The sequence below is a fragment of the Acomys russatus genome, chromosome 6 (assembly GCF_903995435.1).
Source record: "Acomys russatus chromosome 6, mAcoRus1.1, whole genome shotgun sequence".
Classification (NCBI taxonomy): Eukaryota; Metazoa; Chordata; class Mammalia; order Rodentia; family Muridae; genus Acomys; species Acomys russatus.
Window position 1 is genome coordinate 1,425,636 of NC_067142.1, and position 27,620 is coordinate 1,453,255.

At 39.1% G+C, this 27,620-nt stretch overlaps 1 pseudogene; it reads right to left on the bottom strand.

Annotated features, from left to right (window-relative positions):
* Window positions 1-27,620, bottom strand: LOC127190899 (uncharacterized; annotated as a pseudogene).

Genomic DNA, 27,620 nt, shown 5'->3' on the forward strand with positions numbered 1-27,620 from the left:
CTATGCCCAGTGCAGCATACAGTCTCCCGTTTCCGGAGGATCAAAATCTAGAACTCTCAGATCTTCTCTAATATCATGTTTTCCGTATGTTTCCATGTTTTCTAGAATGATGATAATGGACATCTGAAACATCAGCCAGCTCAGTAAAATGTTTCCTTATAAGAGTTTCTGTGGTCGTGAAGTCTTTTCACAGCAATAAAACCCAAACTGGGCCATCAAGAAACCCAAACTACACTCTTGTAGAATCTTAGTAATTTCTATTGCACGGGTTTTCTACATGCCCCCAGAAGATCCTCAATTCTAGTTGTCTCTGCCTTGCTCTTTCCTTCCATCTTTCCCCCACAACTTGTTCCCTCCTGTTCACATTACCACCATCCCCAGTCTACCTGAAATTATTTCTATTTTACATCTCATGGATATCTATGCATGTACTGAGCTCCTCCTTGTTATTCAGACTTTCCGGTGTCTGTGGATGGTAGCATGGTATCTTATAGATAATATTATCCAGGTTACCTTACTTGTGGTTTTGTTTTCATCCTTAATAGTGTGACCATTTTGTTATATCCTTTTAAAAAGATAAATAAAACCCATTTTTTTTAAAGAAACACAGTTTTTTTTATCTTTTCTTCTGTTGAGGCAATGTATGCTGTTTACAGTCTATGGCATTATGAATAAAGCAGCTATAAACATAGTTCAGCAGTGTATTGTGGTATAGGAGAGAATCCTTTGGGTATGATCCAGGAGTGGTATAGCTGGGCCTTGATGTAGACAATTAGCAGTTTCTGGAAGACCAACATAAGTGATTTCATAGTGGTTGTGAAACTTTGTACTACAGCAGTGGAAGAGTGTTTCTCTTGCTCCACATCCTTGCCAGCATGAGCTATCATTTGTGGTTTTGATCCTTGCAATTATACAGGAACAGATGGAATCTCAAACTGGTTTTGATTTGCATTTCCCTTGTTGCTTAGGATGTTGGACATCTCTTCAATTGTTTCTTAGCTATTTGAGATAACACTTTGTTTAGGTCTATACCTCAGTTTTTAATTGATTATTTGGTTTGGTGTTCCTAGTTCTTAGTTCTTTACATATTTTATATTAGTCTTCCAATATGTGAAATTGGTGAAAATAATTTCCTATTCTGTCAGCTGAAGTTTTGTCCTGTTGATGGGTGTTTTCTCCTTATACGTTTTCTCAGTTTCATGAGACCCATATATTAATTGTTTAATCAGGTTCTTGCTATGGGAATTCTGTGCAGCAAGCTGTCTTGTGTCAAAGCATTCAAGGTTATCAATAGTTTTCCTTCAATGGGTTCTATTTGCGCCTTTACAATGCACATGAAGTGAGTTTTTGTGCAGGGTGATAAATATGAATTTACTTGCATTCTATTACATGCTGACATCCATTTAGACCAGCATTGCGGAAGGTTTTTCCATTTTTAGTTTCTGGCTTCTCTATCAAAAACTAGGTGTTCGAAGGTGTATGAATTTATATCTGGTTTTCAATTTAATTCCAGTAATCAACACATGTTTTAACCAATTGCCCTGAGTTTCTATAGAGCTTGTAGTACAAGTTAAAGTTACGGAGGGCAATACCACAGGAAGGTCTTTTATGGCATGGCTGTTTTAACTACACTGTGATTTTTGTTTTGCCCTTTCTAGGTCTGCAAAGAATTGTGTTGGAAACTTTCAGAGATGTGTAACGGTTACTTTTTTTCCTTTTTTTAATTAATTATTATTGTTACATCTCAATGTTTATCCCTATCCCATCCCTTTCCTCCCATTCCCCCCAGCCCCATTTTCCCATTATTCCCCTCCCCTATGAGTGTTCCTGAGGGGGATTACCTCCCCTGTATATTCTCATAAGGTATCAAGTCTCTTCTTGGCTACCTGCTGTCCTTCCTCTGAGTGCCACCAGGTCCCCCCTCCAGGGAACATGGTCAAATGTGAGGCACCAGAGTATGTGAGAAAGTCATATCACACCTCCACTCAACTGTGGAGAATATTCTGACCATTGGCTAGATCTGGGAAAAAGGTTTTAAAGTTTACCTCCTGTTTGTCCTTGGCTGGTGCCTTAGTTTGAGTGGGACCCCTGGACCCAAATCTGCCTATCATATTGTTCTAGTAGATTTCTAGGACCTTCTGTATCCTTTTATATTGCTATTCTCCCATGCGTCTCTCATTTAGAGTCCCAATAGGATGCCTTCCCCCTGTCCCAGTTTCCTGGTAAGTAAAGGCTTTCGTGGGACATCCCCTTGGGCTAGTATGCATATATAAGTGAGTATATACCATTTGATTTTTCTGCTTCTGGGTTAACTCACTCATTATGGATCATTTCTAGCTCAATCCATTTATCCACAAATTTTGGGAATTCTGTTTTAATAGCTGAGTAGTATTCCATAGTGTATATGTACCACAGTTTCTTTATCCACTCTCTACTGAGGGACACTTAGGCGTGTTTCCATGTTCTGGCTATTATGAATAAGGCTGCTATGAACATGGTTGAGCAAATTTTCTTGTGTGTGCTGGAGCATCTTCTGGGTATATTCCAAGGAGTGGAATAGCTGGGTCTTGAGGAAGCCTATTCCCATTTTTTCTGAGATAGCACCAGATAGATTTCCAAAGTGGCTGTACAGTTTGCATTCCACCAGCAATGAAGGAGTGTCCTCTCTCCCACATCCTCGCCAGCATGTGGTTTCGCTTGAGTTTCTGAACTTAGCCATTCTGATGGGTGTGAGATGGAATCTCAGTGTCATTTTGATTTGCATTTCCCTGATGATAAGAAGGTTGAGCATTTCTTTAAGGGTTTTTCAGCCATTTGATACTCCTCTGTTGAGAATTCCTGTTTAGTTCCAAGCCCCATTTCTCAATTGGGTTATTCGGTTTGGTGGTGTTTAATTTCTTGAGTTTTTATATATTTTTGGATATTAGACTTTGTCAGATGTAGGGTTGGTGAAGATTTTTCCCAGTCTGTGGCTGTTGCTTTGTCTCTTGACAGTGTCTCCTGCCTTACAGAAGCTTCTCAGCCTCATGAGGTCCCATTTATAATGGTTGACATAAAGCCTGGGCCATTGGTTTTCTGTCAGGAAGTTGTCTCCTGTGCCAAAATGTTCCAGACTCTTTCCCACTTTTCCTCTAAGTGGCTTAGTGTCTCTGGTTTTATGTTGATGTCATTAATCCACTTGGATTTGGTTTTGTGAAAGGTCCAAATATGGGTCCAATTTTTTTTTTACACATAGACCTCCAGTTAGACCAGCTCCTTTGTTGAGTGCTATCCTTTTCCATTGAATGATTTGGCTTCTTTGTCAAAATCAAGTGACCATAGTTTGTGGATTCATCTCTGGGTCTTCGATTCGATTCCACGGATCACCAGCCTGTTGCGTGTGCCAGTACCATGCTGTTTTAATTACTATTGCTTTATAGTACAGTTTGAAATCAGGTATGGAGATTCCTCTGGAGAAACCTTTTATTTTACAAGATTATTTTAACTATCTGGGTTTTTTGTTTTCCATATGAGGTTCGAATTGAACTTTCAATGTCTAAAAATTGTGTAGGTATTTTGATAGGGATTGCATTGAATCGTAGATTCCTTTGGTAGGATGGCCATTTTTACTATGTTAATTCTCGACCATGAGCAAGGAAGATCATGCCATCTTCTCAGGTCATCTTCAATCTCTTTCTTCAGAGTTTTGAAATTTTTTTCATACAAGTCCTTCACTTGTTAGTTAGGGTAACTCCTAGATATTTATATTGCTTGTGGCTAATGTGAAGGGTGTGGTTTTCTAATTTCTTTCCTGCAAGCTTGTCATTTGTGATAGGAAGGCTACAGACTTTGAGTTAATTTTGTATCCAGCCAATTTGCTGAAGGTTTTATCAGCTTTAGGAGTTCTCTGGTGGAATTTTGAGGGTCACTTATGTACAGTATAATATCATCGCATAAGGGATAATTGACTTCCTCCTTTCCCATTTGGATACCTTGATCCCTTTTGTTGCCTTATGCTCTGGCTAGAATCGAGAACTATATTGAAGAGATATGGAGAGAGTGGGCAGCCTTGCCTTGTTTCCTGATTATAGAGGAATTTCCTGAGTATCCACCATTTACTTTGATTTTGGCTATTGGCTTGCTGTATATAGCCTTTATTATGTTGAGGAAAGTGCTTGTACCCCGATCTCCTAAAACTCAACACAGAATGGGTGTTGAATTTTATCAAAGGCTTTCCCTGCATCCAAGGAGATGATCATGTGGTTTTTTCTTTTCAGTTTGTTTATATGGGGGATACATTGATGGATTTCCATATATTAAACCATCTCTGCATGCCTGGAATGAAGCTTACTGGTCATGATGAATGATATCTTTGATGTGTTCCTATTCGTTGTTGCAAGTATTTATTTAGATTTTGCATCTATGTTCATAAGAGAAATTGGTCTGAAATTCTCTTTCTTGTGTTGAGTCTTTGTGAGGTTTAGGTATCAATGAGACTATGGCCTATAGAATGAATTCGGTAATTTTCCATCCATTTCTATCATTTGGAGTAGCTTGAAGAGTACGGTATTAGCCCGCCCTTGAAGGTCTGGTAGAATCTGCACTGAAACCATATGGCCCTGGGCTTTCTTTGGTTGGGAGACCATCGATGATTGCTTCTATTTCTGTAGGGGAAATGGGACTATTTAGCTTGTTATCTGTTCGCATTCAAATTTGGCAAGTGAAATTGATCAAGAAAATCGTCCATTTCCCTTAGATTTTCAGATTTTCTGGCGTATATGCCTTCAAAGTAGGATCTTATGATCTTTGAATTTCTTCAGTGTCTGTTGTTAGGTCCCCCTTTCATTCGGATTTTGTTGATTTAATACTGTCTCTCTGCCTTTTATTTACTTTGACTAATGGTCGTGATCTTGTTGATTTTCTCAAAGAACCAGCTTTTGGTTTTATTGATTCTTTGGACTGTTTCTTAGTTTCTAATTTGTTAATTTCAGCCCTGAGTTTGATTATTTCCAGAGGTCTACTCCTCTTGGGTGTTTCGGCTTCTTTTTTTTCTAGGCGTCCAGTTGTGTGTTGTTAAGAGCTTATGTGGATGTTTCCAATTTCTTTTTAAAGGCACTTAGTGCTATGAATTTTCCTCTTAGCACTGCTTTCAATGTATACCCACAAATGTTTTTATTCCTCCTCTTGTAGTTAATTTTATTTTTCTCGCCCATGATTGCAAAGCAAGTCTAGTTATTTTGTAGACTTAGACTCCTGTTTTGATTATTCGTTTCTCAGAAAGTTTTTCAAATAAATAAAATTAATTCAGGACCATTTAATGTAATTTTAAGAATAAAGTTTACTGTAAGAATATATTAATTACTTTTCTATCACTGTAATAAAAACTATAAACTAGGCAATTTACAGAAGAAAGGGTTTATTTGGGATTATGGTTCCTGAAATTTAAGAGTTCATATCCATTATGGTGCAGATATCTGGCAGCAGAAATAATAATAAAAAAAACCCTCTCATGTCAAACTGCAGGAAGCAGAGAGAAAACTGTGAATAGTTTCTGGCTTTTGAAACATCAAAGCCATGCAACAATCAGTGACACACTCTCTCTCTCTCAAGGCCATACTCCTATACTCATTCAAATGACACTAAGAACAGGCATTGAATTTCTGATCCCTTGGGGGATATTTTCATCTAAATCACCACATAGCTCCTCTCAGTCAATAAAACATTATATATTATATATTAAATCTATACTATGAAAAAGTCAAAGCTACACTCCATGAAACTGATAATTTAAAAAAAAGTTATATGTGTAGTTAAAGAATATAGACAGACAAGTAAACAGAATTCAATTACTATGTCAGGTTTAATTGACAAGGTTGGATAAGAGCATTAAATTTAATAGATATTAATATAAATGTACAATGATGCAAACAACATAAGCATAACATCTAGGACTCTTATAAATAATTTTATTATAAGACTTGACCACTCACTTTCTAGCATTTACCTAAGTATTAAAACAAGCATTTGTTCATACAAAATAATCTACCTGAATGTATAAAAGATGTATAAAATGTATAAAAGTCTATTGCCTTCAAACTGATGATGATTTATTAATAATATGTGTCAACATATTTATGTGTGTGTGCAAAGTATATTTATCAAGTCGAATAATTTTACTCTGTCATCTTTGTTACAGCTGCTACCCTTCTCTGAAGCTATTTTTTAGTAGAGTAAAATCCAGGTACATTCTGCACACTTCCTACTATTGCTCTAAAAAGCTCTATGGTTCCTTCTCAATGGAAGATATTATTGTAAACTAGGTGGGAATAAATGTTGCTGATGGAGTTTCATATCTGTTATGGATGGACAGCTGGAGAGACACACATACATGTACATGAGGTGTCCACACTCATACTGGTAAACATTTGTACTTGTAACACTGTGTGTCTATACCAAGCCAAGGATAAAATTTTATTATGGCTATAACTCTAACCAATACCGATATGGGTCATTTTACATATCTCACATTAATTCGTAGATAACCACTTGAACTGTGACAAAAACAGTTTCTCACCATCTGATATCCATTTGTATAATGATTAGCTTACTGTATACATGTATAATGGTCTCAGAAAATTTAGCACATGCTTGGTAGGGAACTGTTTTATTATCGAGAATACATATTTACAAAAAGGTCATTTTTCATTCTGACATCTAATTTGACTAACTTGCAAATTACCTTAATCTGATACAATTATGTGCCATCTCCCTTAGAAGAAACAGAGGTTCAAAATAAAATTTCTGTCGCTCTGTGTACATAGATTCTTTCTGGGGTATTCTTACTTCCTAGATATTTTTATTGGAATATATTAAATTTAAATATTTAGGTATAAAGTTCTATGAGTTTGTAAAGTGTATCATGTCATGGCTTGATATTTACAGGATCCCATCTAGTGGTACTATATTTCTTGAAACCTCATGTCCTTAACCAATCATCTCATTATATGTCTCTCCAAAATGTGTCATCTGTGGTTGTCTTATCTCAAAATGTCCTATCATCAGGACCATAAAAATTTTAGACTGTTAGGACTGTCTTTATTCACTCAGCAGCATGCATTTAGGGTTTCTATCAATTCTTTTTTTCTTGATACCTCATTTATTTTTAACTCTAAACAATAAATCTATAATTACAAATACATATGTCACAATACTTTTTCTTAATCAGCTTTTGAGGAAATTTTGCTTTTTTTACCTCTTAGCAATAATGATGAGAGTCTACATGAAAGTTTTTCTGTGGTTATAAGTTTTCATACCCATTGAGAAAATGTTTAGGAACGCATTTCTGGTTTCAAAGTAAGATTACGTCTTGTATTCACTCTCCAATTGGGTGGACCTTTTATAGAACTCCCAAGTGCTGATTTAGTTCAATGTTCTCCTACTTAGTTTTTAGGGTTTTTTTTAATTTGTTTTGTTTTTTTTAGGAATACTCACTGCCTAGTCTTAAAAAATTCCTTTTTTCTCTAAATCAAGAGTTCCACAGGCCGTGGTGTTTCCGTCTCTCAGTTTAATGCCCTGGGAACTCCATTAATTATATCAGACAGTGAAAACATCAGATGAGTTTTATCTTTCCATTTAAAGAATTATAGATGACTTTTTAAAATGTTCTTTATCTTGAAAGTTTCACTATTTCAGATAATCACCATGTTTTTAAAATTTTATTCAAACTGAAACCTATTCATTCTGATACTATTTTTGTAACTATATTTATTTATTATTTATGGTTTCCATACAATATATCAGGACCACAGTTTTATCTCTGCTAGGTCCTTTCCCTGCTCTTTTCTGAAGGCTTTCCAGAGATATAAACCCAACAGGACATAACAAGTTACAATAAGATTAGGCATATACCTTCATATCAGGCATGGATGAGGACACCCAATAGGAGTTAAAGGTTCCCAAGAGCTAACAAAAGAATCAGAAACACCCACACTATCAATGTTAGGATTTGAACAAAACAGCAGGCCAATATTCATAATATATATGCAAAGGACCTAGCATACACCCATGCAGGCTCCATGATTGCCTCTTTACCCTCTGTGTACCCCTTTGGATCCTGCTGTGTTGATTCTGTAGGCAGCATTCTCCTGGTGTACTCCACTTCTTTTGCTCCTCTTCAGGAGATGTTTTCTCCTCCCTTTGTCTTCTTCTATATTCCTTTAGCTACAAAAGTAAGGGCCAAATAAAGATCTCAAATGTGGTCTACCTTCCAGCTGTTTCTGGTTATCCAGGCACTGTCAGCCATGGAATCTTTTTCATGGCATGTACCTGAAATCAGACCTGTTATTGGTTTGATTTCCTACAAGTTCTGATCCTCCATTACCGCCAAAACATCTTCAAGCAAGGAAGATTATAAGTCAAAGTATTTTTGGCTGGGTTGGTGACCCAATTCCACAGGTGGAAGTTGCCTGGTTATAAACGACAGCCTTTTAGCTTCCATATCCTCCATTACTGGTAGTCGATGCTAGGTCCTTGTAGTGCATTGAATAGTTATGTCCCCTGTAGACTCATGTGTTTGACTGATTGTACCATAGAGAATCGCATTATTAGAAGGATTGTCCTTGTTGAAGTATGAATGGTAGTGTTAGAGCAAATATGTCACTGTGGGAGCGGACTTTCAGGTCTTACATATTCAAGCTATGCCCAGTGCAGCATACAGTCTCCCGTTTCCTGAGGATCAAAATCTAGAACTCTCAGATCTTTCTCTAATATCATGTTTTCCTGTATGTTTCCATGTTTTCTAGAATGATGATAATGGACATCTGAAACTATCAGCCAGCTCAGTAAAATGTTTTCCTTTATAAGAGTTTCTGTGGTCGTGAAGTCTTTTCACAGCAATAAAACCCAAACTGGGCCATCAAGAAACCCAAACTATCACTCTTGTAGAATCTTAGTAATTTCTATTGCTACGGGTTTCTACATTGCCCCCAGAAGATCCTCCAATTCTAGTTGTCTCTTGCCTTGCTCTTTCCTTCCATCTTTCCCCCACAACTTGTTCCCTCCTGTTCACATTACCACCCATCCCCAGTCTACCTGAAAATTTATTTCTATTTTACATCTCATGGATATCTATGCATGTACTGAGCTTCCTCCTTGTTATTCAGACTTTCCGTGTCTGTGGATTGTAGCATGGTTATCCTTTATAGATAATATTATCCAGGTTACCTTACTTGTGGTTTTGTTTTCATTCCTTTATATGTGTGACCATTTTGTTATATCCTTTTTAAAAAGATAAATAAAACCCATTTTTTTTAAAGAAACTACAGTTTTTTTTATCAGTTCTTCTGTTGAGGCATATGTATGCTGTTTACAGTCTATGGCTATTATGAATAAAGCAGCTATAAACATAGTTCAGCAAGTGTATTTGTGGTATAGGAGAGAATCCTTTGGGTATGAGTCCAGGAGTGGTATAGCTGGGTCTTGATGTAGACAATTAGCAGTTTCTGGAAGACCAACATAATGATTTTCATAGTGGTTGTGAAACTTTGTACTACAGCAGTGGAAGAGTGTTTCTCTTGCTCCACATCCTTGCCAGCATGAGCTATCATTTGTGGTTTTGATCCTTGCAATTTATACAGGAATCAGATGGAATCTCAAACTGGTTTTGATTTGCATTTCCCTTGTTGCTTAGGATGTTGGACATCTCTTCAATTGTTTCTTAGCTATTTGAGATAACACTTTGTTTAGGTCTATACCTCAGTTTTTAATTGATTATTTGGTTTGGTGTTCTCTAGTTTCTTTAGTTCTTTACATATTTTATATTAGTCTTCCAATGATGTGAAATTGGTGAAAATAATTTCCTATTCTGTCAGCTGAAGTTTTGTCCTGTTGATGGTGTTTTTCTCCTTATACATGTTTCTCAGTTTCATGAGATCCCATATATTAATTGTTTATATCAGTGCTTCTGCTATGGGAATTCTGTGCAGCAAGCTGTTTCTTGTGTCAAAGCATTCAATGTTATTCAATAGTTTCTCTTCAATTGGGTTCTATTTGTCTGCCTTTACAATGCACATGAAGTTGAGTTTTGTGCAGGGTGATAAATATGAATTTACTTGCATTCTATTACATGCTGACATCCAGTTAGACCAGCATTTGCTGAAGGTTTTTCCATTTTTAGTTTCTGGCTTCTCTATCAAAAACTAGGTGTTCGAAGGTGTATGAATTTATATCTGGGTTTTCAATTTAATTCCAGTAATCAACACATGTTTTTATACCAATTGCCCTGTAGTTTCATTACTATAGCTTTGTAGTACAAGTTAAAGTTACGGAGGGCCATACCACAGGAAGGTCTTTTATGGTTCATGGCTGTTTTAACTACACTGTGATTTTTGTTTTGCCCTTTCTAGGTCTGCAAAGAATTGTGTTGGAAACTTTCAGAGATGTGTAACGTGTACTTTTTTTCCTTTTTTTAATTAATTTATTATTGTTACATCTCAATGTTTATCCCATCCCTTGTATCCTCCCATTCCTCCCCAGCCCCATTTTCCCATTATTCCCCTCCCCTATGAGTGTTCCTGAGGGGGATTACCTCCCCCTGTATATTCTCATAAGGTATCAAGTCTCTTCTTGGCTACCTGCTGTCCTTCCTCTGAGTGCCACCAGGTCTCCCCCTCCAGGGGACATGGTCAAATGTGAGGCACCAGAGTATGTGAGAAAGTCATATCACACTCTCCACTCAACTGTGGAGAATATTCTGACCATTGGCTAGATCTGGGAAAAAGGTTTAAAGTTTACCTCCTGTATTGTCCTTGGCTGGTGCCTTAGTTTGAGTGGGACCCCTGGACCCAAATCTGCCTATCATATTGTTCTACTTGTAGATTTCTAGGACCTTCTGTATCCTTTTATATTGCTATTCTCCCATGCGTCTCTCATTTAGAGTCCCAATAGGATGCCTTCCCCTCTGTCCCAGTTTCCTGGTAAGTAAAGGCTTTCGTGGGACATGCCCCTTGGGCTAGTATGCATATATAAGTGAGTATATACCATTTGATTTTTTCTGCTTCTGGGTTAACTCACTCATTATGATCATTTCTAGCTCAATCCATTTATCCACAAATTTTGGGAATTCCTTGTTTTTAATAGCTGAGTAGTATTCCATAGTGTATATGTACCACAGTTTCTTTATCCACTCTTCTACTGAGGGACACTTAGGCTGTTTCCATGTTCTGGCTATTATGAATAAGGCTGCTATGAACATGGTTGAGCAAATTTTCTTGTTGTGTGCTGGAGCATCTTCTGGGTATATTCCAAGGAGTGGAATAGCTGGGTCTTGAGGAAGCCCTATTCCCATTTTTCTGAGATAGCACCAGATAGATTTCCAAAGTGGCTGTACTAGTTTGCATTCCCACCAGCAATGAAGGAGTGTTCCTCTCTCCCCACATCCTCGCCAGCATGTGGTGTCGCTTGAGTTTCTGAACTTAGCCATTCTGATGGGTGTGAGATGGAATCTCAGTGTCATTTTGATTTGCATTTCCCTGATGACTAAGAAGGTTGAGCATTTCTTTAAGTGTTTTTCAGCCATTTGATACTCCTCTGTTGAGAATTCTCTGTTTAGTTCCAAGCCCCATTTCTCAATTGGGTTATTCGGTTTGGTGGTGTTTAATTTCTTGAGTTCTTTATATATTTTGGATATTAGACCTTTGTCAGATGTAGGGTTGGTGAAGATTTTTTCCCAGTCTGTAGGCTGTTGCTTTGTTCTCTTGACAGTGTCTCCTGCCTTACAGAAGCTTCTCAGCCTCATGAGGTCCCATTTATTAATGGTTGACATTAAAGCCTGGGCCATTGGTTTTCTGTTCAGGAAGTTGTCTCCTGTGCCAAAATGTTCCAGACTCTTTCCCACTTTTTCCTCTAAGTGGCTTAGTGTCTCTGGTTTTATGTTGATGTCATTAATCCACTTGGATTTGAGTTTTGTGAAAGGTGACAAATATGGGTCCAATTTAATTTTTTTACACATAGACCTCCAGTTAGACCAGCTCCATTTGTTGAAGATGCTATCCTTTTCCATTGAATAGATTTGGCTTCTTTGTCAAAAATCAAGTGACCATATGTTTGTGGATTCATCTCTGGGTCTTCGATTCGATTCCACTGATCAACCAGCCTGTTGCTGTGCCAGTACCATGCTGTTTTAATTACTATTGCTTTATAGTACAGTTTGAAATCAGGTATGGAGATTCCTCTGGAGAACCTTTTATTTTACAAGATTATTTTAACTATTCTGGGTTTTTTGTTTTTCCATATGAGGTTCAGAATTGAACTTTCAATGTCTTTAAAAATTGTGTAGGTATTTTGATAGGGATTGCATTGAATCTGTAGATTCCTTTGGTAGGATGGCCATTTTTACTATGTTAATTCTCCCGATCCATGAGCAAGGAAGATCATGCCATCTTCTCAGGTCATCTTCAATCTCTTTCTTCAGAGTTTTGAAATTTTTTTCATACAAGTCCTTCACTTGCTTAGTTAGGGTAACTCCTAGATATTTTATATTGCTTGTGGCTAATGTGAAGGGTGTGGTTTTTCTAATTTCTTTCTCTGCAAGCTTGTCATTTGTGTATAGGAAGGCTACAGACATTTTTGAGTTAATTTTGTATCCAGCCAATTTGCTGAAGGTGTTTATCAGCTTTAGGAGTTCTCTGGTGGAATTTTGAGGGTCACTTATGTACAGTATAATATCATCTGCATAAGGGATAATTTGACTTCCTCCTTTCCCATTTGGATACCCTTGATCTCCTTTTGTTGTCTTATTGCTCTGGCTAGAACTTCGAGAACTATATTGAAGAGATATGGAGAGAGTGGGCAGCCTTGCCTTGTTCCTGATTATAGAGGAATTTCCTTGAGTATCTCACCATTTACTTTGATTTTGGCTATTGGCTTGCTGTATATAGCCTTTATTATTTTGAGGAAAGTGCCTTGTATCCCCGATCTCTCTAAAACTTCAAACATGAATGGGTGTTGAATTTTATCAAATGCTTTCCCTGCATCCAAGGAGATGATCATGTGGTTTTTTTCTTTTCAGTTTGTTTATATGGTGGATTACATTGATGGATTTCCATATATTAAACCATCTCTGCATGCCTGGAATGAAGCCTACTTGGTCATGATGAATGATATCTTTGATGTGTTCCTCTATTCGTTTTGCAAGTATTTTATTTAGTATTTTTGCATCTATGTTCATAAGAGAAATTGGTCTGAAATTCTCTTTCTTTGTTGAGTCTTTGTGAGGTTTAGGTATCAATGAGACTATGGCCTCATAGAATGAATTCGGTAATTTTCCATCCATTTCTATCATTTGGAGTAGCTTGAAGAGTATCGGTATTAGCCCGCCCTTGAAGGTCTGGTAGAATTCTGCACTGAAACCATATGGCCCTGGGCTTTCTTTGGTTGGGAGACCATCGATGATTGCTTCTATTTCTGTAGGGGAAATGGGACTATTTAGCTTGTTTATCTGTTCGTCATTCAAATTTGGCAAGTGAAATTGATCAAGAAAATCGTCCATTTCCCTTAGATTTTCAGATTTTCTGGCGTATATGCCTTCAAAGTAGGATCTTATGATTCTTTGAATTTCTTCAGTGTCTGTTGTTATGTCTCCCTTCTCATTTCTGATTTTTTTGATTTAAATACTGTCTCTCTGCCTTTTATTTACTTTGACTAATGGTCTGTCTATCTTGTTGATTTTCTCAAAGAACCAGCTTTTGGTTTTATTGATTCTTTGGACTGTTTTCTTAGTTTCTAATTTGTTAATTTCAGCCCTGAGTTTGATTATTTCCAGATGTCTACTCCTCTTGGGTGTTTCTGCTTCTTTTTTTTCTAGGGCTTCCAGTTGTGTTGTTAAGATGCTTATGTGTGATGTTTCCAATTTCTTTTTAAAGGCACTTAGTGCTATGAATTTTCCTCTTAGCACTGCTTTCAATGTATCCCACAAATTTGGGTATGTTGTTTCTTCATTTTTCTTTGAATTTCAGAAACTCCTTGATTTCTTTCTTTATTTCTTCCCTGACCCAGGTGTCATTTAGCAGAGAGTTGTTTAGTTTCCACGTACGTGTAGGCTTTTTGTTATTTCTGTTGTTGTTGAATTGCAGCCTAAGAGCATGGTGATCTGATAGGATACAAGGTATTATTTCAATCCTCTTGTATCTATTGAGGCTTGCTTTGTGACCTACGATGTGATCAATATTGGAGAAGGTTCCATGGGGTGCAGAGAAGAAGGTGTATTCTTTCTTGTTTGGGTGAAAGGTTCTACAGATATCTGTTAGATTCATTTGACACATGGCATTGGTTAATGATGAGAATAGTTTCTGGGCCCTGGCGTCTGATGTCTTCTCTTTCTTCAATGCCTATTATCCTCAGATTTCTTCTTTTCATGGTGTCCTTAATTTCTTGGATGTTTTGTGTCAGGAGTTTGCCAGATTTGGCATTTTCTTTAATGGTTGATTCAATATCTGTGATTGTATCTTGTAGCCCTGAGATTCGTTCTTCCATCTCTTGGATTCTGTTAGAAAAGCTCACCTCTGTGTTGCTCGCCTTCTTCTCTGAGGTCTCACGTTCTCGTTTTTCTTCTGTCTGTGTGTTTATCATTGAATCCATTTTCCTTTTCAGATCTTGAACTGATTTTTTGTATATTCCTGAGTTTCTTCCATTGCCTCTGTATAGGTCTTCAGAGTTTGAACCGTTTTATTTATTTCTTTCATCTGGTTGTTTGCATTTTCCTGCAATTTTTCCAGTTCCACTCTATGTGCTTCTTTTATGTCTCTCACCTGTTTGTCTGCGTCTTCCTGTATTTGATCACAAATTTTATTTGTTTCCTTCATTATCATCCTCATTACTAAGGATAGAGGTCATTTTCTTGTATTTCCGTTGTATTTGAGTTCTCTGGGTGGTTTTCTTTGGGATAGCTGGAAACTGGAGACGCCATGTTGTTTTGGGGTTTTTTGCGTATGCTTTTTCGTTGTCCTTTAGACATCTTGCCATCTATGTTTTTGTTGGGTAGCTTCCAGAGTTGGATGGAGGGTGTCTAACGATTGATTCACTTGTTTTCTCACGATTTCCCTAGGCTGCGAGCTCAAAGCTTCACTGGTGTGTATGTTAGGAGGTTATCCCTGTTGTTCTGGTCTCTCACAGCCAGTGATCTTCAGCCTCCCTGTGCTGTGGATCCTGCAATTGTTCTTTGTCTCTGAATGAGCGTTGGGTCATGCCAAGGTATCCACAGCCTTCTATGTTCCCTGCCAAGTCTAGCCAGGAACACTGGGCCCGAACCACAGGCTGAACTCAGCTAGATTCTCAGGGCCTGAACCATCTGCCAAGCTCAGCTAGGGATTCTGGGCCCAAAATGCACACAGGGTCCAGCCAGAATTTTCGGGCTGGGACTACGCACCAAGCTCCGCTAGGGCCTTTTGGCCCAAAGTGCGTGCTGTGGTCAGTTATTGACTCAGGGCCCGAACTGACCACCAATCTCAGCCAGGAATTCTGGATTCAAACTGTACACTGTGCCCAACCAGAGTCTTAGAGCTAGTGGAACCGAGCACTCTGTCCAGCCTGCGCCACAGCAGGAGAACTGTGGCTGTTCTGAGTTACCACCAGTGGTGGAACCAAGTCCTCCACCCAGACTGTGTCACTGCAGGGGAGCTGCCGCTGAGCTGAGGTTGCACCTAGGGTGGAACTGCGTGCTCGGCCAAGCCTGCGCCACAGCAGGAGAACTGCGGCTGCTCTGGGTTAGCACCTATGGTGAGACCAAGTGCTCCGCCCAGACTGTGTCACCGCAGGGGAGCTGCCGCTGAGCTGAGGTATTGCCTAGTGTGGAGCCGTGCGCTCAACTAAGCCTGCGCTACAGCAGGGGAGCTGTGGCCGAAGCTGAGTTAGTGCCTCGGGCAGAATTGCTTGCTGGGCTGGGCCAGTACCTGGGACTCTGAGGCCGAACTGTCCGCCGAGTCCAGTCTGGGTCCGAAGGCTTCATGCAACCCAAATCCTGCCCCGAGTCCCCTCTCCCGCAGCAACTCCCACCAGCCACCACACAAATCGCCTCCACCGGAAGGCTATGAGCTGCAAACCTCAGCCACCATTGCTGGTGCCCCTGGTGCTGCTGCCTCTGCCGCTGCCACTCCGATCAGAGAAAATCCATGCTCCTCCCGTGTTCAGGGGCACGCAGGTCCTCCGCACCCTGGTCCCTCCGAACCGTGGAGCTCTCCCGCTGCCGTGATGTTCGGACCTCGGTGTTCCTGGCTCAGAAATCTGTGCAATTCCCTGAATTGTTCACTGGAGCCTCCAAACGCGGTACACACTGCTCGCCGCCCTCTTGGATCCCCCGAGTCCATTCGTGTTAATTGTACTTAATGATATTAACCAATTACTCTTTTTTCTAAGTCCTATATGGAATTATCATGATATCTACTTTCCAATGTTTAAATCTTCTCTCACTGTGTGTGTGTGCGTGTGTGTGTGTGTGTGTGTGTGTGTGTGTGTGTGTGTGTGTGTATATATATATATATATATATATATGTACATATATGTATCTTCCTGTCCCCATGCTCCATCTATCTTCTACTCTATTTCCCTCCCCTAGAACTCTGACTGGTAGATCCCTCCAACCACACAATATGGCCACAAGTATCATCTGGATATCCTGCATCTCCTTTCTCTGTGTGCCCACAGAACATCTTCTCTAAGTGTTCTTGAGGGAGGCAGTCTCCTGCTACCCTACTCTTTGCCATGTGGAGAATGGTTTTGACATTGCAAGCCAAAGTCCTAGACTTAGATATAGCCAATGGACAATACATTCTCCTTCCATCAATGTAATCAACCATATAAACAAACTGAATGAGAAAAGAACCATATGATCATCTCTTTGCATGTTGAAAAAGCATTTGACAAAATCTAACACCTTTTCAGGTTAAAAGTCTTAGACAGATTGGGGATACAAAGCACATACCTTAACATAGTAAAGGCATTATACAGCAATCCTATAGCCAACGTCAAATTGAATGGAGAAAACCTTAAACCAATTCCATTGAAACCAAGGATGTAAAAAAGCTGTCCACTTTCTCCATTTCTTTTCAATATTGTATTTGAAGTCATAGCTAGAACAATAAGAAAGCTAAAGGAGAACAAGTAGATACAAACAGGAAAGGAAGAAATTAAAGATTCATTATTCCCAGATGATATGATAGTACACATTAGTGACTCTCAAAATTCTACCAAGGAACTCCTACAGCTGATAAACACCTTCAGCAAAGTGGCTGGATACAAAAATAAAATTGAAAAAGTCAGTAGCTATCCTGTATACTAATGAAATACTGGCTGAGAAATAAATTAGTGAAACCACATTCTTCACAATAGCACAAATAATATAAAGTATCTTTGTGTAACTCTAACTAAGAACCTTCAAATATCTGCAGAAGGAAGTTGAAGAAGATATCAAAACAGAGAAAGATCTCCCATTGTCATGCATTGGGACAATACATATAGTAAAAATGGTCATCTTACCAAAAGCAATCCATAAATTCAATGCTATACCTATCAAATACCTACACAATCTTTTAGAGAGCTGATCATTTCTCAGCTTCATATAGAAAAACAAAAAACCCAAAATAGCTAAAACAGTCTTCTGGAGGAATCTCTATCCCTGATATCAAGGTGTACTATATAGCAACAGTAATAAAAATGGCATGGTGCAGGCATAGAAATAGGCCAGTCTTGGCAACCTGCTGTCCTTCCTCTTAGTGCCACCATGTCTCCCCCTCCAGGGGACATGGTCAAATGTGAGGCACCAGAGTACGTGAGAAAGTCATATCCCACTCTCCACTCAACTGTGGAGAATGTTCTGACCATACCCTATGAGCATATACAGGGGGAGGTAATTCCCCTCAGGAACAGTCATAGGGGAGGGGAATAATGGGAAAATGGGGGGGGGCAGAATTGAAGGATACAAGGGATGGGATAAACATTGAGATGTAACAAGAATAAATTAATAAAAAATATTATTTAAAAAAAAAAGAAATAGGCCAGTCAATAAATGCAATTTAATTGAAGATACAAAAATAAGTCCACACACCTATGGTTATTTAATTTTTGTCAAAGAGGCCTAAACCATACAATGGGGGACAGATAGCATCTTCAACAAATGATGATGGTCTACCTTGAAAAAATTCAAATTGATCCATATTTATTACCCTATACAAAACAAAAAGTAGAAGTATATTAAAAATCTTAATATAAATCCAGACACATCAAATCTGTTAGAAGAACAAGATGGGAAAAATCCTAGAACTCATTGGCACAGGAGACAACTTCATGAACAGAACACCAACAACTCAGGCTCTAAGATTACCAATTAATAAATGGGACCACAGGAAACTGAAAAGCTTTAGTGAGGCAAAGGAAACTATCAACAGACGAAAGAGAAAAGATTTTAATCAACCCTACATCCACAAAACATAAGAAATCAAACACCACCAAACCAAACCAATTAAAAAATAAAGTACAGAGTTAATCAGAAATTTCTGAAGACAGCAATATAGAATGGCTAAGAAACACTTAAAGAAATGCTCAATGTGCCTAGTCATCAGAAAAAGGACTCTGAGATTCCATCTTACACCTATCCAAATGGCAAAGATCAAAAACTCAAGTGACAATACATACTGACAAGGATATAGAGAAAGGAGAGCACTCCTCCACTGTCAAAGGGAGTGCAAACCTGTACAACCACTTTGGAAATAAACCTGACACTTTCTAAGAAAATTGGAAATAGTTCTCCTTCAAGACCCTGCTATACCACTCCTGGGAATATACCCTAAAGATGCTCCACCATACATGAAAAACATTTGCTCAACTCTGTTCATAGCACCTTTATTTGTAATAGCCAGAATCTGGAAATAACCTAGATGTCCCTCAGCTGAAGAATGGATAAAGAAACTGGTAGATTTACACAGTGGAGTTGTATTCTGCTATTAAAAATGAAGGCACCTTTAAATTTACAGGCAAATGGATAGAAGTAAAAATGATTATCATAAAAGAAGTAACTGAGACACAGAAAGACACTCATGGTATATATTCACTTATAAGTGGATATTAGCCCAACATAGATGTCCTTTGAGAGACTCCACCCAAAGGGGGTTCAAACCAGAAAGATTCTCAGACGTTAAGCTGCACTATTGGTAGAGTGCTGAGAGTTATAGGGAAAAGTTGGTTGATGGAAGGTTAGGGAGATAGCCAGACCTCTACAGGGAAACCATCAAGGCCTGTAGATCAGGGCATTGGGGGCAGGTTCTGCACCATCTGATGCAACAGTCAGACAATTCATGCAGCAAACTAAGACCCCTTTTTCAGAATTAGCCTATGAACTGCTGATTCTCCACGTTGGGTGAAGGAAGCACTGCTGCTGAACCGTTGACATGTACTTCGGTGCCCATTATTTGGTCATTACCACTTGGCAAGATGACCAAGTGACTACATAGTGGAAGGGGATGCATCCTATTATGATGGGACATAATAGGCTGTTGACAGAGATCTAGGAGAGGGGATCAAGCAGAAGAGGGAGGGATGGTGGTAGTGGGAGGATAAGAGGGGAGGGATTATATTTAGTAGGTAATGTAAAAAAATAATAATAAATAAAAATATACATTTAAAAAAATCCAGGCAGAGGAGGGAATTGCTGCAGAGACCAATGCACTCACCAAAGACCATGCATGGTGAGGACATAGACACTCTGCTCAGATGCAGTTGATAGGCAGCACAGTCTCTTTGTGGGTCACACAATATGGAGAGTAAGGACTACTTCTGACAAGGACTCTGGTCCCCCAATGTTCATCACTTCTCCATGGCTGGGCGTCCTTGCCAGGCCACAGAGGAAGAAGATACAGATAGTAAAGGTGAGACTTGATGAGCTGAGGTCAGATATTAGGGGAGGAGGGACCCCATTTATGAGGGTTAGTGGAAGGAAGAGAAAGGAGATGAGGGAGGGTAAGATTTGGAGGTGACAAGGGAGGGGATACAGTCTGGATGTAAAGAATTTAAACTGCAGAGCAAGCAGGTAACTTATATTCCTAATCCTTCTACATGGGAATAACTTTCAGACTTGCTGAGACATGAATATCTATGCATAGACTATGCTTCGTATGGTTACAGAATCTCTGTGATTTAGAATTAGATGCAACTCTTCATATAGTATGAATGAAGATTTACAGATGTCTTTCTTCTGATCAGTCAAAGAGCAGAGAAATAGACTTGATTGTTATGTGCACCATGTGAGGTAATGTATACATACCACTCAAGTAGAATACAAGGTTTACCTCCAATATTTTGAAAGTGCTATTGCAGGCTTTTTAGGAAAGTATAAAGAATCTCCTTTTATAAGATATTTCAACAGCATATTTTGAAAGGATCAATATATTTTACAGGAAGTCAGAAAATTAGAAAATATTTTAAACATGAACTCTTAAAGAAATTTACTTTAGCAAAATTTATCACAGAAATTTAAGTTAGAGTTTATAAGGAAATGGGATGCTTGTTATTATATTTACTAATAAATCATGTGGCATGTTGTTCAGTAATTTAGAAAAATTAGGAAGTTACTTGAAAACATATTTTATAGTGTCTTACTTGAAAATAAATAATTTATTCTTGTTACATCTCAATGGTTATCCCATCCCTTGTATCCTTCCATTCTTTCCTCCCTCCCATTTTCTCCTTACTCCCCTCCCCTATGACTGTGCCTGAGGGGGTCTTCCTCCCCCTGTATATGCTCATAGGGTATCAAGTCTCTTCTTGGTATCCAGCTATCATTCCTCTGAGTACCATCAGGTCTCCCTCTCCAGGGGACAAAAAAATATGTATAGAAAAAAAGAAATTAAATAAAATATATATTTTTCAGAATATTTATCTCATGCAGCCAAAGAAATCGACAGCACCCTGTGCCTTACTAATAATTCTGTCATAGATCAGGAAGTTAAATAACTACAAGTCTTGCACAACCAAAAATCCTGTAAATGTACATACGATTATGTAAGGGACTAATTTATTTTAATAAATAAAATATTTAATGTAATAATTTTGCATAGTTGCCAAAATTAGTTTAGTTTTAAAAATAAATATATATTTCTGTATTGAGACTGAATATTCCTACAACCAAATTATAAATGAAGAAAATTCAATTTTTGGTGGCACTGATGCAGTTTATTTTTAAAAGTGATTAAACACTTACACACTGTTTCTCTTTCACTCCATTTCGCCCTCTCTCTCTCTCTCTCTCTCTCTCTCACTCTCCCTCCCACTCTCTCTCGCTCTCTCTGGAGCTATGATGCTCTCAATTCATTTCTACATTTATTTTTTTCCTTATATAAACACTCATGAACTTTGGGCACTGGGCACTGTATCCTGAGCTGAAAGTGGCTTGAATGTATGCTCAATGAAGACTCACTCTTATGCTAACAGAAGGTGTCTTGCAAAATTACAAAGCAGACAATCAACCAAATCATCTTATCAAATTTTGAAACCTATGAATTCTATCAATGACCAGTATGGTCACTGATCCTCTGCATTAGGATACAGTAGTAACATGCAAACTTCGTTGATAACCAACAGCCCTTTAAGTGGACCTAAGACCCACTCAATGAGAGGGAAGTCATGCCTGGTACTGGAAATCTAGCCAACTATACTGGGCTAATGAAGCTATGGATCCTGGAAAAAACCTACAACTAAACCTTCATAACCCCTAGTGTAATTTAATATTTGTCCTTATACACAAAGAAAAGTGAAGTCTTCAGCCTTCATCGTTAAAATGTCTTTGTGGAACAGATGAAGACTATTACAAAAAACTATAACCAATCAAAATACTGAGTTGTGAATTCAGTCGCAAATGGTTCTTCAACAATACAACTCTTCAATTAAGGCTCAGAGTTCAGCTTGTAAAGTAGGCAGAAAGACTGTAAGAGACAGAATTAGGAGAATATGTGAGATTTTGTTGGCTAGAAATATTAGTATATATCAATAATTATTATTGGCATAACTTCCTAAAGATGAACAAAGGCATGAACAATGCAGTTTCTATTCTGGGCCAGAATTAGAGTAGGTAAGAAAGCTCAGGATTCTTCAACCCTGAACACGGAGGTACAACAAACTAAAGAATGCCTAGAGAGGGAGAAGTAGTCTTCTGATTGGAAAAGCAAAGCAATTGGCTCTCCAATGACAAGTGTTCATTTCAGAAAATATATACATAACAGTAACATTACACAGACTGTGGTACTCATATATTTAGGAATATACACAGATATGTGTATATATGTATATTTATATATACATATATACATATAATTATGTATACACAAACATATATATATATATATATATATTCGTAAAAAGAAGCAAAAAATATGAGAGATCAAAGACTGGTGTATGAGATTATTTGGAGCCATTTGACAAAATCCTACATCCATTCATGTTAAAAGTCTTATAGAGATCAGGATACAAGGCACATACCTAAACATAGGAAAGGCATTATACAGCAAGCCTATAGCCAACAAAAAAATAATGGAGAGAAACTTAAATCAATTCCAAAGAAATCAAAGACAAGTCAACCTGGCCACTCTCTCCATATCTCTTTAATATAATATGTGAAGTCATAGCTAGAGCAATAGGAAAACTAAATGATGTCAAGAGGATACAAACTAGAAAGGAATAAGTCAAAATATCTCTATTCTCAGATGATATGATAGTATACATAAGTGACTCTAAAAATGCTACCAAAGAACTCCTGAAGCTGAAAATCACATTCAGCAAATTGGCCAGATAGAACATCAACTCAAAACGTAAGTACTTTTCTGTATATGAAAAACAAACTGTCTGAGAAAGCAATTAAAGAAATTACATCCGTCACAACAGGCACAATTAACACAAAGTATCTTGGTGTAACTGTAACCAACCTAATCAAAGACTTATATCAAAGTAACTTCAACTTTCTGAAGAAGGAAATTGAAGAAGATATCAATCTTTATCAATATACCTACACAATTATTTACAGATATTCCCAGAATAGCTAAAATAATCCTGTACAATAAAAGAACTTCTGGAGTAATATCCATGCATGATCTTAAGCTGTACTATAGAGACACAGAAAAAAAAAAAAAAAAGCATGGTACTGGAATATAAATAGGCTAATTGATAAATGGAATTGAATAAAAGACACAGAAGTAATCACACACACACATATGGACACCTGATTTTTGACAAAGAAGCCAAAACTATACAAGGGAAGAAAGATAGCATCTTCAACAGATGGTGCTACTCTAACTGGATCTCTACATGTAGAAAAATGAGAATAGATCAGTATTCATTACCCTGCACAAAACTTTAGTCTAAGTGAATTAAAGACCTCTGTATAAAACCAGACACACTGACTTTGTTAGAAAAAAGTGGGGAAGAACTTGACCTCATTGGAATAGGAGACAACTTCTTGGACAGAATATCAATAACTCAAGCTCTAAGATCGACAATTAATAAATAGGAGCTCATGAAACTAAAAAGCTTCTATAAGGAAAAGGACTCAGTCTACAGAACAAAGCAACAGCTTATAGATTAGGACAACACCTTCACCAAACTTACCTCAGACAAAGAGCCAATATGCAAGATATATGAAGGATTCAAGCAAATAACACCAACAAACCAAATAATACAATTAAAAACTGCGTTACACGAGCTAAACAGAGAACTTTCAAAAAAAGGAATATCAAATGGCTGAAAAATACTTAAATGCTGAAAATCCCTTCTCATCTGGGAAATGCAAATCAAAAGGACTCTTGGATTCCATCTTACACCTATCTAAATGTGAAGATCAAAAACTTATGTGAAAATACATACTGACAAGGATGTGGAGAAAAGAGAATAATTCTCCACTGCCAATGGGAGTGCAAACTTGTATAACCACTTTGGAAATAAACCTGGCATTTTCTAAGAAAATTGGAAATAGTTCTACTTCAAGATCCAGCTGTACCACTTCTGTATATATACCCTAAAGATGCTCGACCATACAAGAAAACACTTGCTCAACTCTTTCAGAGCAGCTTTATTAATAATAGCCAGAATCTAGAAACAAACTAGATGTCTTTCAATTGAAGAATAGATAGAGAACTTGTGGCATATTTACATAATGGAATACTATTCAGCTTTTAAAAATGAGGACTTCTTGAAATTTACAGTCAAATGGATGGAAGTACAAAAGATCACACTGACTGAAGTAACCCAGAACACAGAAAGACACATATGGTATATACTTATTCATAAGTGGATATTAGCCAAGGTAGATGTCCTCTGACTCTACCCAGAGAAGGACAGGGACAGATACTGAGACTCACTGTGAAAGACACCGGGGTCTCGAGAGCCTTTAAATGTGCTAAAAGATGGGTGGAAGGCACAAAACTGTCATCAGGACATGCCACAGTCTCTAGGGTTTCAAACAGTGGTGGTGGTGCACCAAACAGTATCTCAAAGAGTACCAATGGTCCCAATGGTCCAGGCGTGTTCTATACCCGGAACAAGGCAAGGGAGAGAAGGGCTGTCCAATGACCCCCGCCAGTCTCGAAGGTCAATTTTGTTCTCTTTTATAGTTTTATTCATTTTTTTTTACCTGTCCTGAGTTCAGGGGTCTATAAGCACAAGGTAATTTTAAATTTATCCCCAATTGTCTGGCCAGTCCCTGACTTACCTGGGTGACAAAGGCAGGCCCATTGTCCGACCCAATTACCTTAGGTATCCCGAACTGGGGAAGGATTTCTTTAAGTATCTTCTTGGACACTAAATTTGTGGGCAATGCCTCAACCCACCCTGAGAAGGTGTTTATGAAAACTAGAAGGTATTTATTACCATATCGGGCCGGTTCGACTTCAGTGAAATTGACCTCTCAATAAGTTCCAGGTCGATCTCCCCACAAGCACTTTCCTGCACAGTGTCTGCTGGACCCAGCATTAGTGAAGGCACAAGCCTTGCAGTTTTTTACCATCCCCTCTGGGGATGTGATAAGGAGACTTATTGACCAGTTCTGTAATCTTCTTGGGCCCTAGGTGGGTAAGGCGGTGTATATTAGCCAGGTATTGTAGGCCCTCTTCTTCTGTGAGGATCCTTTTCTTGGGAAACCCCTCAGTATGTTGGGGCATAACCTCACCTATTAGAATCATCGGTCCTTTTGCTGCCTCTTTGGCCATCTGGTCAGCCATTTGGTTCGCCCTTTCTATGGGGCCAGTCCTTTTTTGATGTCCTTGCCAATGGATGATCGCCACCTTGCAGGGCAAATGGACAGCCTCTAACAAACTAAGAATTTCTTCTTTATTTTTAATGTCTTTGCCAGCTGATGTTAGCAGCCCACATTGTCTATAAATCGCTCCGTGGACATGAGCTGTTGGGAAAGCATACCGGCTATCAGTGTAGATATTGATAGCCTTTCTCTCCATCAGTCTTAGAGCTTGGGTCAAAGCAATAAGTTCTGCTTTTTGGGCCGATGTTTCTTCTGGCAAACTGCTGGCCCGGATGACAGACTTCCTGTCCACTACCACTGCCCCAGCCCTCCACTTACCTTCTAGCACGAAGCTACTTCCATCAGTGAACCAAGTTTTTGCCCCAGGCCACGGCCGCTCAGTGAGGTCTTACCGGGTCCCAGTTTCTTTAGCTAGTATCTCTTCACAGTGATGTACTGGAGACTGGCCAGCTTCTGGTAGCAAGGTGGCGGGGTTAAGGATGGCGGGCAGAGTGAAGGTCACCCGCTCTGTCAGGAACAAGCTCTGGTAGTGGATCATCTGGTCATTGGTCATCTAATGATCTGGTGGTTGATTGGTAATATTTTTGAGGGCGTGGATGGCCACCACTGTCACATTTTGGCCCATGGTTAACTTATCGGCATCTTTTACCAATACAGCCATTGCTGATATCGCCCACAAACAAGAGGGCTACCCACTAGCCACAGGACCCAGTTTTTTTTTGACAGATAGGATACCCCTGGCCACCCCCTTCCACTCATCATTGTACAGAGTAAAAGGCTTGTTCAGATCAGGCAGTGCTAGGGCAGGGGCTTGTAGCAGTGCCTTCTTGAGGGTCTCAAAAGCCAAATGGTGTTTCTTGGTCCAAGTGAACTCCCCCATTTCTCTTGTTAGAGGGTATAATGGGGCCACCAGAGTGGCGAAACTGGGAATCCAAAGCCTGCAGAATCCCGCGGTCCCCAGGAATTCTCTTACCTGGTGAGGGGTGGTTGGGGTTGGGATCTGATTCACTGTCTGTTTCCTGGCTTCTGTGAGCCATCGTTGTTCATCTTTCAAGGTGTTGTATCCCAGATATGTCACTTCAATCCGGCACAGCTGTACCTTCTTGGCAGAAGCCCGATACCCCAACTCACCTAACTCAGCCAGGATTTTCTGAGTCCCAAGCTCGCATTCTTTACGGGTCTCTGCAGCCAATAGGAGGTCATCTACATACTGTAGAAGAGTCACCTGGGGATTATTAGCACGGAAAGGGGCAAAGTCCCGATGTAGGGCTTCATCAAATAGTGTGGGGAAGTTTTTAAACCCCTGCAGCAATCTCGTCCACGTAAGCTGTCTAGTTCTTCCGTTTTCTGAGTCTTGCCACTCAAAGGCAAGCAGGGATTGGCTTTAGGGTGCAATATCAGACAGAAGAAGGAATCTTTGAGATCAGGTGGCAGCGTTCAATCTTTTCTGGGTCTTCTTGGCCCCTGCCTTCTGTTGTCGCCAAGGTTCCCTGTCTGCCTCGGCCTGCCTGTTCCCTGACACCTTCCTTCTCCTACCACTGCGGCCAGTATTTTTGTCAGATTTTTCTCCGCCTTTTTTCTTTTGTTTTTCTCATCCTCAGCTCTCTCTCTTTCTTTTCTTTTTTTATACTCAGCTCTCTCTTTCTTTCCTTTTCCCTCATCCTCAGCTCTCTCCTTTTTTCTTTCCTGTTTCACTTTTTCTGTCTCCTTTTCATGATAAACTTTCTCAGCCTCCTTTACTACATCCCTGATGGTATAATCTTGCAATCCCTCAATGCACTAATGTGCTGTAATTTCTTCCTAATATCAGGTGCTGACTGTCCCATGAAAGCCTTGATTACAGAGGCTTGCTGTCCCTTTGACGTAGCGTCAAAAGGGGCATATGTTCAGTAAGCCTCCATGAGCCTCTCTAGAAACACCGAGGGAGGCTCAGTTGCTCCCTGCATGACTTTTCTTACCTTCGCCAAATTGGTGGGCCTCCTCACGGCCCCTCTGAGACCTGCTACCAGAGCCCGGCGGTAAATGGACAGCCATTCCCAACCTTCTGCCATGTTGTAGTCCCACTGAGGACAGGTCAGGGGGAATCCTTCATCTATTTTGGCCAGGGTCTGGACGGGATGTCCAGCGTCATCTCGGATATTCTTTCGAGCCTCGAGGAGAATTCTTTCTCTCTCCTCAGTGGTGAATAAAACCTGCAGAAGCTGCTGACAGTCATCCCATGTGGGTTGGTGGGAGAACATCAGGGACTCTATCAGACCTGTAAGTCCCGTAGGGTTCTCTGAAAAAGGTGGGTGGTTAGTTTTCCAATTATACAGATTGGAGGAAGAAAAAGGCCAATACTATAGGAGTTGTAACTCAT